The following is a 14,739-nucleotide window of genomic DNA, read 5'->3' on the forward strand; positions in this document are numbered from 1 at the left end:
TACTTCATATGTTAGGATCCAGAAGTTCTAGATCTTCTACTTCATATGTTAGGATCCAGAAGTTCTAGATCTTCTACTTCATATGTTAGGATCCAGAAGTTCTAGATCTTCTACTTCATATGTTAGGATCCAGAAGTTCTAGATCTTCTACTTCATATGTTAGGATCCAGAAGTTCTAGATCTTCTACTTCATATGTTAGGATCCAGAAGTTCTAGATCTTCTACTTCATATGTTAGGATCCAGAAGTTCTAGATATTCTACTTTATATGTAAGGATCCAGAAGTTCTAGATCTTCTACTTCATATGTTAGGATCCAGAAGTTCTAGATCTTCTACTTCATATGTTAGGATCCAGAAGTTCTAGATCTTCTACTTCATATGTTAGGATCCAGAAGTTCTAGATCTTCTACTTTATATGTTAGGATCCAGAAGTTCTAGATCTTCTACTTCATATGTTAGGATCCAGAAGTTCTAGATCTTCTACTTTATATGTTAGGATCCAGAAGTTCTAGATCTTCTACTTCATATGTTAGGATCCAGAAGTTCTAGATCTTCTACTTCATATGTGGATCCAGAAGTTCTAGATCTTCTACTTTATATGTTAGGATCCAGAAGTTCTAGATCTTCTACTTTATATGTTAGGATCCAGAAGTTCTAGATCTTCTACTTCATATGTTAGGATCCAGAAGTTCTAGATCTTCTACTTCATATGTTAGGATCCAGAAGACACTGCAGCACAAACATACTCGTATGAATCTGTGGGAAGAATTTAGAAACTTTTTCTTCGTTCGATGAACGTACAATAATAAATTAATTAATCGCAGACTTGTTCCCTTTCCACTCATTTACATATTTAAATCATATTTAAATGAAGAGTCCATGAGTTTCATATAAATCTGTGACGAACAAACTCGAGTTCTTATGACATTAATTAAATAAAAAGATGTACGTGACTTCAAGAGTATTGATCACTTGACTTCAAGAGTATTGATCACTTGACTTCAAGAGTATTGATCACATGACTTCTAGAGTATTGATCACGTGACTTCAAGAGTATTGATCACATGACTTCAAGAGTATTGATCACTTGACTTCAAGAGTATTGATCACATGACTTCAAGAGTATTGATCACTTGACTTCAAGAGTATTGATCACATGACTTCAAGAGTATTGATCACTTGACTTCAAGAGTATTGATCACTTGACTTCAAGAGTATTGATCACTTGACTTCAAGAGTATTGATCACATGACTTCAAGAGTATTGATCACATGACTTCAAGAGTATTGATCACATGACTTCAAGAGTATTGATCACTTGACTTCAAGAGTATTGATCACATGACTTCAAGAGTATTGATCACTTGACTTCAAGAGTATTGATCACATGACTTCAAGAGTATTGATCACTTGACTTCAAGAGTATTGATCACTTGACTTCAAGAGTATTGATCACATGACTTCAAGAGTATTGATCACATGACTTCAAGAGTATTGATCACTTGACTTCAAGAGTATTGATCACATGACTTCAAGAGTATTGATCACTTGACTTCAAGAGTATTGATCACATGACTTCAAGAGTATTGATCACTTGACTTCAAGAGTATTGATCACTTGACTTCAAGAGTATTGATCACATGACTTCAAGAGTATTGATCACATGACTTCAAGAGTATTGATCACTTGACTTCAAGAGTATTGATCACATGACTTCAAGAGTATTGATCACGTGACTTCAAGAGTATTGATCATGTGACTTCAAGAGTATTGATCACTTGACTTCAAGAGTATTGATCACATGACTTCAAGAGTATTGATCACATGACTTCAAGAGTATTAATCACATGACTTCAAGAGTATTGATCACATGACTTCAAAAGTATTGATCACATGACTTCAAGAGTATTGATCACATGACTTCAAGAGTATTGATCACATGACTTCAAGAGTATTGATCACATGACTTCAAGAGTATTGATCACATGACCTCGAGAGTATTGTTCACATGACTTCAAGAGTATTGATCACATGACTTCAAGAGAATTGATCACATGACTTCAAGAGTATTAATCACATGACTTCAAGAGTATTGATCACATGACTTCAAGAGTATTGATCACGTGACTTCAAGAGTATTGATCACATGATCACATGACTTCAAGAGTATTGATCACATGACTTCAAGAGTATTGATCACATGACTTCAAGAGTATTGATCACATGACCTCGAGAGTATTGTTCACATGACTTCAAGAGTATTGATCACATGACTTCAAGAGTATTGATCACATGACTTCAAGAGTATTGATCACATGACTTCAAGAGTATTAATCACATGACTTCAAGAGTATTGATCACATGACTTCAAGAGTATTGATCACATGACTTCAAGAGTATTGATCACATGACTTCAAGAGTATTGATCACATGACTTCAAGAGTATTGATCACATGACTTCAAGAGTATTGATCACATGACTTCAAGAGTATTGATCACATGATCACATGACTTCAAGAGTATTGATCACATGACTTCAAGAGTATTGATCACTTGACTTCAAGAGTATTGATCACTTGACTTCAAGAGTATTGATCACTTGACTTCAAGAGTATTGATCACATGACTTCAAGAGTATTGATCACTTGACTTCAAGATTATTGATCACTTGACTTCAAGAGTATTGATCACATGACTTCAAGAGTATTGATCACTTGACTTCAAGAGTATTGATCACATGACTTCAAGAGTATTGATCACTTGACTTCAAGAGTATTGATCACATGACTTCAAGAGTATTGATCACATGACTTCAAGAGTATTGATCACATGACTTCAAAAGTATTGATCACATGACTTCAAGAGTATTGATCACATGACTTCAAGAGTATTAATCACATGACTTCAAGAGTATTGATCACATGACTTCAAGAGTATTGATCACGTGACTTCAAGAGTATTGATCACATGATCACATGACTTCAAGAGTATTGATCACATGACTTCAAGAGCATTAATCACATGACTTCAAGAGTATTGATCACGTGACTTCAAGAGTATTGATCACATGACTTCAAGAGTATTGATCACGTGACTTCAAGAGTATTGATCACATGACTTCAAGAGTATTGATCACATGACTTCAAGAGTATTGATCACATGACTTCAAGAGTATTGATCACATGACTTCAAGAGTATTAATCACATGACTTCAAGAGTATTGATCACGTGACTTCAAGAGTATTGATCACATGACTTCAAGAGTATTGATCACATGACTTCAAGAGTATTGATCACATGACTTCAAGAGTATTGATCACATGACTTCAAGAGTATTGATCACATGACTTCAAGAGTATTGATCACGTGACTTCAAGAGTATTGATCACATGACTTCAAGAGTATTGATCACATGACTTCAAGAGTATTGATCACGTGACTTCAAGAGTATTGATCACATGACTTCAAGAGTATTGATCACTTGACTTCAAGAGTATTGATCACATGACTTCAAGAGTATTGATCACGTGACTTCAAGAGTATTTTTATTTTGTTTTTATTTTTTTTTATTATTTTTTTTTATCACATGATCACATGACTTCAAGAGTATTGATCACATGACTTCAAGAGTATTGATCACATGACTTCAAGAGTATTGATCACATGACTTCAAGAGTATTAATCACATGACTTCAAGAGTATTGATCATGTGACTTCAAGAGTATTGATCACATGACTTCAAGAGTATTGATCACATGACTTCAAGAGTATTGATCACATGACTTCAAGAGTATTGATCACATGACTTCAAGAGTATTGATCACATGACTTCAAGAGTATTGATCACATGATCACATGACTTCAAGAGTATTGATCACATGACTTCAAGAGTATTGATCACTTGACTTCAAGAGTATTGATCACTTGACTTCAAGAGTATTGATCACATGATCACATGACTTCAAGAGTATTGATCACATGACTTCAAGAGTATTGATCACATGACTTCAAGAGTATTGATCACTTGACTTCAAGAGTATTGATCACATGACTTCAAGAGTATTGATCACGTGACTTCAAGAGTATTTTTATTTTGTTTTTATTTTTTTTTATTATTTTTTTTTATCACATGATCACATGACTTCAAGAGTATTGATCACATGACTTCAAGAGTATTGATCACATGACTTCAAGAGTATTAATCACATGACTTCAAGAGTATTGATCATGTGACTTCAAGAGTATTGATCACATGACTTCAAGAGTATTGATCACATGACTTCAAGAGTATTGATCACATGACTTCAAGAGTATTGATCACATGACTTCAAGAGTATTGATCACATGACTTCAAGAGTATTGATCACATGATCACATGACTTCAAGAGTATTGATCACATGACTTCAAGAGTATTGATCACTTGACTTCAAGAGTATTGATCACTTGACTTCAAGAGTATTGATCACATGATCACATGACTTCAAGAGTATTGATCACATGACTTCAAGAGTATTGATCACATGACTTCAAGAGTATTAATCACATGACTTCAAGAGTATTGATCACGTGACTTCAAGAGTATTGATCACATGACTTCAAGAGTATTGATCACATGACTTCAAGAGTATTGATCACATGACTTCAAGAGTATTGATCACATGACTTCAAGAGTATTGATCACATGACTTCAAGAGTATTGATCACATGACTTCAAGAGTATTGATCACGTGACTTCAAGAGTATTGATCACATGACTTCAAGAGTATTGATCACATGACTTCAAGAGTATTGATCACGTGACTTCAAGAGTATTTTTATTTTGTTTTTATTTTTTTTTATTATTTTTTTTTATCACATGATCACATGACTTCAAGAGTATTGATCACATGACTTCAAGAGTATTGATCACATGACTTCAAGAGTATTGATCACATGACTTCAAGAGTATTAATCACATGACTTCAAGAGTATTGATCATGTGACTTCAAGAGTATTGATCACATGACTTCAAGAGTATTGATCACATGACTTCAAGAGTATTGATCACATGACTTCAAGAGTATTGATCACATGACTTCAAGAGTATTGATCACATGACTTCAAGAGTATTGATCACATGACTTCAAGAGTATTGATCACTTGACTTCAAGAGTATTGATCACTTGACTTCAAGAGTATTGATCACATGACTTCAAGAGTATTGATCACTTGACTTCAAGATTATTGATCACTTGACTTCAAGAGTATTGATCACATGACTTCAAGAGTATTGATCACTTGACTTCAAGAGTATTGATCACATGACTTCAAGAGTATTGATCACTTGACTTCAAGAGTATTGATCACATGACTTCAAGAGTATTGATCACGTGACTTCAAGAGTATTGATCATGTGACTTCAAGAGTATTGATCACTTGACTTCAAGAGTATTGATCACATGACTTCAAGAGTATTGATCACATGACTTCAAGAGTATTAATCACATGACTTCAAGAGTATTGATCACATGACTTCAAGAGTATTGATCACATGACTTCAAAAGTATTGATCACATGACTTCAAGAGTATTGATCACATGACTTCAAGAGTATTAATCACATGACTTCAAGAGTATTGATCACATGACTTCAAGAGTATTGATCACGTGACTTCAAGAGTATTGATCACATGATCACATGACTTCAAGAGTATTGATCACATGACTTCAAGAGTATTGATCACATGACTTCAAGAGTATTAATCACATGACTTCAAGAGTATTGATCACGTGACTTCAAGAGTATTGATCACATGACTTCAAGAGTATTGATCACGTGACTTCAAGAGTATTGATCACATGACTTCAAGAGTATTGATCACATGATCACATGACTTCAAGAGTATTGATCACATGACTTCAAGAGTATTGATCACATGACTTCAAGAGTATTAATCACATGACTTCAAGAGTATTGATCACGTGACTTCAAGAGTATTGATCACATGACTTCAAGAGTATTGATCACATGACTTCAAGAGTATTGATCACATGACTTCAAGAGTATTGATCACATGACTTCAAGAGTATTGATCACATGACTTCAAGAGTATTGATCACATGACTTCAAGAGTATTGATCACGTGACTTCAAGAGTATTGATCACATGACTTCAAGAGTATTGATCACATGACTTCAAGAGTATTGATCACGTGACTTCAAGAGTATTGATCACATGACTTCAAGAGTATTGATCACTTGACTTCAAGAGTATTGATCACATGACTTCAAGAGTATTGATCACATGACTTCAAGAGTATTAATCACATGACTTCAAGAGTATTGATCACATGACTTCAAGAGTATTGATCACATGACTTCAAAAGTATTGATCACATGACTTCAAGAGTATTGATCACATGACTTCAAGAGTATTAATCACATGACTTCAAGAGTATTGATCACATGACTTCAAGAGTATTGATCACGTGACTTCAAGAGTATTGATCACATGATCACATGACTTCAAGAGTATTGATCACATGACTTCAAGAGTATTGATCACATGACTTCAAGAGTATTAATCACATGACTTCAAGAGTATTGATCACGTGACTTCAAGAGTATTGATCACATGACTTCAAGAGTATTGATCACGTGACTTCAAGAGTATTGATCACATGACTTCAAGAGTATTGATCACATGATCACATGACTTCAAGAGTATTGATCACATGACTTCAAGAGTATTGATCACATGACTTCAAGAGTATTAATCACATGACTTCAAGAGTATTGATCACGTGACTTCAAGAGTATTGATCACATGACTTCAAGAGTATTGATCACATGACTTCAAGAGTATTGATCACATGACTTCAAGAGTATTGATCACATGACTTCAAGAGTATTGATCACATGACTTCAAGAGTATTGATCACATGACTTCAAGAGTATTGATCACGTGACTTCAAGAGTATTGATCACATGACTTCAAGAGTATTGATCACATGACTTCAAGAGTATTGATCACGTGACTTCAAGAGTATTGATCACATGACTTCAAGAGTATTGATCACTTGACTTCAAGAGTATTGATCACATGACTTCAAGAGTATTGATCACGTGACTTCAAGAGTATTTTTATTTTGTTTTTATTTATTTTTTTTATTTTTTTTTATCACATGATCACATGACTTCAAGAGTATTGATCACATGACTTCAAGAGTATTGATCACATGACTTCAAGAGTATTAATCACATGACTTCAAGAGTATTGATCATGTGACTTCAAGAGTATTGATCACATGACTTCAAGAGTATTGATCACATGACTTCAAGAGTATTGATCACATGACTTCAAGAGTATTGATCACGTGACTTCAAGAGTATTGATCACGTGACTTCAAGAGTATTGATCACGTGACTTCAAGAGTATTGATCACATGACTTCAAGAGTATTAATCACATGACTTCAAGAGTATTGATCACATGACTTCAAGAGTATTAATCACATGACTTCAAGAGTATTGATCACATGATCACATGACTTCAAGAGTATTGATCACATGACTTCAAGAGTATTGATCACATGATCACATGACTTCAAGAGTATTGATCACATGATCACATGACTTCAAGAGTATTGATCACATGACTTCAAGAGTATTGATCACATGACTTCAAGAGTATTGATCACATGACTTCAGCTTCTTCACGTTCATTAAACGTTTCACAAACATCTTCACTTTTGATGACTTGAAGAATCAGAATCTTTATATTATAAAAACAAGATCATAATTATTATTTTCTGAATATCGTCAAATATTAAAATATTAATTATAAAATGATGTTTGAATAAAACAGATTAATTGAATGAATGACAACATATTAATAGTTAAATAAGTAACTAAACGCTCCAACATCAGATTCTCTGAACACGACCTTCAGATCAGGATCATGAAGGTCGTTCGTCTGAAGTCTTGATCCACACGGACTGTGACGTGAAAAGATGAATAAGAACTTCTTCTGAGCGTAGAACCTTCAGCACATCAGGTCCAGGTCTGTGAAGGTCTTAGATGGTCCAGAGAGTCTCACACGGATCCTCAGTCCAGTCGACCTTTGACCTTCATGGTGTTTTACCGTCGTTTAACCAAATTAAAATGTTGATACAAAGAAATATATTAGTAGAATTATAATTATTAATAATTAATAAACATTCTCTTCATCAACAGATGTTTTCTTGTTCGTCACATGATTGGTCGGAGGATCAACCAATCACAGCGACTCAAAGTTCTCTCAGAACCTTCTGGAATCTCAAGGCTGCTCACGAGGAATGAACCTGTCAATCACCATAGAATCATTGATCGAAGAACCGTCAATCAAAGCCTCATCTTCTGAAGGTTCAAATCCCAGGTGTTGCTCAGAGGTCACGTGGTCGACCTTCACTCGTGAACAACAGACGCACAAGGTGTGAGATTCTAAAGAATCAACAACTAGTTAAACACACACATTCCATAAATGAAACACAATCACAATCTGACTAACACTTCATTGAGTTCAGTGTGCGACTGAAACGTTGTGTTGTTGTTGTGAGTTCGACCGTTTAAGTGAAATAAAAGTTCTTCACTTCTGTGATTGAACATCAACTAATGACCGTCAAGATCATGACAAACAAGTACACACTCAGACTCAAACAAGTACACACTCCAGAGACTCAGACAAGTACACACTCAGACTCAAACAAGTACACACTCAGACTCAAACAAGTACACACTCAGACTCAAACAAGTACACACTCAGACTCAAACAAGTACACACTCAGACTCAAACAAGTACACACTCAGACTCAAACAAGTACACACTCAGACTCAAACAAGTACACACTCCAGAGACTCAGACAAGTACACACTCAGACTCAAACAAGTACACACTCAGACTCAAACAAGTACACACTCAGACTCAAACAAGTACACACTCAGACTCAAACAAGTACACACTCAGACTCAAACAAGTACACACTCCAGAGACTCAAACAAGTACACACTCAGACTCAAACAAGTACACACTCCAGAGACTCAGACAAGTACACACTCAGACTCAAACAAGTACACACTCCAGAGACTCAGACAAGTACACACTCAGACTCAAACAAGTACACACTCCAGAGACACAGACAAGTACACACTCAAGAGACTCAGACAAGTACACACTCCAGAGACTCAAACAAGTACACACTCAAGAGACACAGACAAGTACACACTCCAGAGACACAAAGAAGTACACACTCCAGAGACTCAAACAAGTACACACTCAAGAGACTCAGACAAGTACACACTCAAGAGACTCAGACAAGTACACACTCAGACTCAAACAAGTACACACTCCAGAGACTCAAACAAGTACACACTCCAGAGACTCAGACAAGTACACACTCCAGAGACTCAGACAAGTACACACTCCAGAGACTCAAACAAGTACACACTCCAGAGACTCAGACAAGTACACACTCAGACTCAGACAAGTACACACTCCAGAGACTCAAACAAGTACACACTCAAGAGACTCAGACAAGTACACACTCCAGAGACTCAAACAAGTACACACTCCAGAGACTCAAACAAGTACACACTCCAGAGACTCAAACAAGTACACACTCCAGAGACACAAACAAGTACACACTCCAGAGACTCAAACAAGTACACACTCCAGAGACTCAGACAAGTACACACTCCAGAGACTCAGACAAGTACACACTCCAGAGACACAAACAAGTACACACTCCAGAGACTCAAACAAGTACACACTCCAGAGACACAAACAAGTACACACTCCAGAGACTCAAACAAGTACACACTCCAGAGACTCAAACAAGTACACACTCCAGAGACTCAAACAAGTACACACTCCAGAGACTCAAACAAGTACACACTCCAGAGACACAAACAAGTACACACTCCAGAGACACAAACAAGTACACACTCCAGAGACACAAACAAGTACACACTCCAGAGACACAAATAAGTACACACTCCAGAGACACAAACAAGTACACACTCCAGAGACTCAAACAAGTACACACTCCAGAGACTCAAACAAGTACACACTCCAGAGACTCAAACAAGTACACACTCCAGAGACACAAACAAGTACACACTCAAGAGACTCAGACAAGTACACACTCCAGAGACTCAAACAAGTACACACTCCAGAGACTCAAACAAGTACACACTCAAGAGACTCAGACAAGTACACACTCAAGAGACTCAGACAAGTACACACTCCAGAGACTCAGACAAGTACACACTCCAGAGACTCAGACAAGTACACACTCCAGAGACACAGACAAGTACACACTCCAGAGACTCAAACAAGTACACACTCCAGAGACACAAACAAGTACACACTCCAGAGACACAAACAAGTACACACTCCAGAGACACAAACAAGTACAGACTCCAGAGACACAAACAAGTACACACTCCAGAGACACAAACAAGTACACACTCCAGAGACACAAACAAGTACACACTCCAGAGACACAAACAAGTACACACTCCAGAGACTCAAACAAGTACACACTCCAGAGACTCAAACAAGTACACACTCCAGAGACACAAACAAGTACACACTCCAGAGACTCAAACAAGTACACACTCCAGAGACACAAACAAGTACACTCTCCAGAGACACAAACAAGTACACACTCCAGAGACACACTCCAGAGACACAAACAAGTACACACTCAGACTCAAACAAGTACACACTCAGACTCAAACAAGTACACACTCCAGAGACTCAGACAAGTACACACTCAGACTCAAACAAGTACACACTCAGACTCAAACAAGTACACACTCAGACTCAAACAAGTACACACTCAGACTCAAACAAGTACACACTCAGACTCAAACAAGTACACACTCAGACTCAAACAAGTACACACTCAGACTCAAACAAGTACACACTCAGACTCAAACAAGTACACACTCAGACTCAAACAAGTACACACTCAGACTCAAACAAGTACACACTCCAGAGACTCAGACAAGTACACACTCAGACTCAAACAAGTACACACTCCAGAGACACAGACAAGTACACACTCAAGAGACTCAGACAAGTACACACTCCAGAGACTCAAACAAGTACACACTCAAGAGACTCAGACAAGTACACACTCCAGAGACTCAGACAAGTACACACTCCAGAGACACAGACAAGTACACACTCCAGAGACACAAAGAAGTACACACTCCAGAGACTCAAACAAGTACACACTCAGACTCAAACAAGTACACACTCAAGAGACTCAGACAAGTACACACTCAGACTCAAACAAGTACACACTCCAGAGACTCAGACAAGTACACACTCAGACTCAAACAAGTACACACTCCAGAGACTCAGACAAGTACACACTCAGACTCAAACAAGTACACACTCCAGAGACACAAACAAGTACACACTCAAGAGACTCAGACAAGTACACACTCCAGAGACTCAAACAAGTACACACTCAAGAGACTCAGACAAGTACACACTCCAGAGACTCAGACAAGTACACACTCCAGAGACTCAAACAAGTACACACTCCAGAGACTCAAACAAGTACACACTCCAGAGACTCAAACAAGTACACACTCCAGAGACTCAAACAAGTACACACTCCAGAGACACAAACAAGTACACACTCCAGAGACTCAAACAAGTACACACTCCAGAGACTCAGACAAGTACACACTCCAGAGACTCAGACAAGTACACACTCCAGAGACACAAACAAGTACACACTCCAGAGACTCAAACAAGTACACACTCCAGAGACTCAAACAAGTACACACTCCAGAGACTCAGACAAGTACACACTCCAGAGACACAAACAAGTACACACTCCAGAGACTCAAACAAGTACACACTCCAGAGACTCAAACAAGTACACACTCCAGAGACACAAACAAGTACACACTCCAGAGACTCAAACAAGTACACACTCCAGAGACTCAAACAAGTACACACTCCAGAGACACAAACAAGTACACACTCCAGAGACTCAAACAAGTACACACTCCAGAGACTCAAACAAGTACACACTCCAGAGACACAAACAAGTACACACTCACAAGTACACACTCAAGAGACTCAAACAAGTACACACTCCAGAGACTCAAACAAGTACACACTCCAGAGACTCAAACAAGTACACACTCCAGAGACACAAACAAGTACACACTCCAGAGACTCAAACAAGTACACACTCCAGAGACTCAAACAAGTACACACTCCAGAGACACAAACAAGTACACACTCCAGAGACTCAAACAAGTACACACTCCAGAGACACAAACAAGTACACTCTCCAGAGACACAAACAAGTACACACTCCAGAGACACACTCCAGAGACACAAACAAGTACACACTCACAAGTACACACTCCAGAGACTCAAACAAGTACACACTCCAGAGACACAAACAAGTACACACTCCAGAGACTCAAACAAGTACACACTCCAGAGACACAAACAAGTACACTCTCCAGAGACACAAACAAGTACACACTCCAGAGACACACTCCAGAGACACAAACAAGTACACACTCACAAGTACACACTCCAGAGACACAAACAAGTACACACTCCAGAGACTCAAACAAGTACACACTCCAGAGACTCAAACAAGTACACACTCCAGAGACTCAAACAAGTACACACTCCAGAGACACAAACAAGTACACACTCCAGAGACACAAACAAGTACACTCTCCAGAGACACAAACAAGTACACACTCCAGAGACTCAAACAAGTACACACTCCAGAGACACAAACAAGTACACACTCCAGAGACTCAAACAAGTACACACTCCAGAGACACAAACAAGTACACTCTCCAGAGACACAAACAAGTACACACTCCAGAGACACACTCCAGAGACACAAACAAGTACACACTCAGACTCAAACAAGTACACACTCAGACTCAAACAAGTACACACTCCAGAGACTCAGACAAGTACACACTCAGACTCAAACAAGTACACACTCAGACTCAAACAAGTACACACTCAGACTCAAACAAGTACACACTCAGACTCAAACAAGTACACACTCAGACTCAAACAAGTACACACTCAGACTCAAACAAGTACACACTCAGACTCAAACAAGTACACACTCAGACTCAAACAAGTACACACTCCAGAGACTCAGACAAGTACACACTCAGACTCAAACAAGTACACACTCCAGAGACACAGACAAGTACACACTCAAGAGACTCAGACAAGTACACACTCCAGAGACTCAAACAAGTACACACTCAAGAGACTCAGACAAGTACACACTCCAGAGACTCAGACAAGTACACACTCCAGAGACACAGACAAGTACACACTCCAGAGACACAAAGAAGTACACACTCCAGAGACTCAAACAAGTACACACTCAGACTCAAACAAGTACACACTCAAGAGACTCAGACAAGTACACACTCAGACTCAAACAAGTACACACTCCAGAGACTCAGACAAGTACACACTCAGACTCAAACAAGTACACACTCCAGAGACTCAGACAAGTACACACTCAGACTCAAACAAGTACACACTCCAGAGACACAAACAAGTACACACTCAAGAGACTCAGACAAGTACACACTCCAGAGACTCAAACAAGTACACACTCAAGAGACTCAGACAAGTACACACTCCAGAGACTCAGACAAGTACACACTCCAGAGACTCAAACAAGTACACACTCCAGAGACTCAAACAAGTACACACTCCAGAGACTCAAACAAGTACACACTCCAGAGACTCAAACAAGTACACACTCCAGAGACACAAACAAGTACACACTCCAGAGACTCAAACAAGTACACACTCCAGAGACTCAGACAAGTACACACTCCAGAGACTCAGACAAGTACACACTCCAGAGACACAAACAAGTACACACTCCAGAGACTCAAACAAGTACACACTCCAGAGACTCAAACAAGTACACACTCCAGAGACTCAGACAAGTACACACTCCAGAGACACAAACAAGTACACACTCCAGAGACACAAACAAGTACACACTCCAGAGACACAAACAAGTACACACTCCAGAGACTCAAACAAGTACACACTCCAGAGACTCAAACAAGTACACACTCCAGAGACTCAAACAAGTACACACTCCAGAGACACAAACAAGTACACACTCCAGAGACTCAAACAAGTACACACTCCAGAGACTCAAACAAGTACACACTCCAGAGACACAAACAAGTACACACTCACAAGTACACACTCAAGAGACTCAAACAAGTACACACTCCAGAGACTCAAACAAGTACACACTCCAGAGACTCAAACAAGTACACACTCCAGAGACACAAACAAGTACACACTCCAGAGACTCAAACAAGTACACACTCCAGAGACTCAAACAAGTACACACTCCAGAGACACAAACAAGTACACACTCCAGAGACTCAAACAAGTACACACTCCAGAGACACAAACAAGTACACTCTCCAGAGACACAAACAAGTACACACTCCAGAGACACACTCCAGAGACACAAACAAGTACACACTCACAAGTACACACTCCAGAGACTCAAACAAGTACACACTCCAGAGACACAAACAAGTACACACTCCAGAGACTCAAACAAGTACACTCCAGAGACACAAACAAGTACACTCTCCAGAGACACAAACAAGTACACACTCCAGAGACACACTCCAGAGACACAAACAAGTACACACTCACA

The sequence above is a fragment of the Callionymus lyra genome, chromosome 8 (genome assembly GCF_982586985.1).
Source record: "Callionymus lyra chromosome 8, fCalLyr1.hap1.1, whole genome shotgun sequence".
In the NCBI taxonomy this organism is placed as follows: domain Eukaryota; kingdom Metazoa; phylum Chordata; class Actinopteri; order Syngnathiformes; family Callionymidae; genus Callionymus; species Callionymus lyra.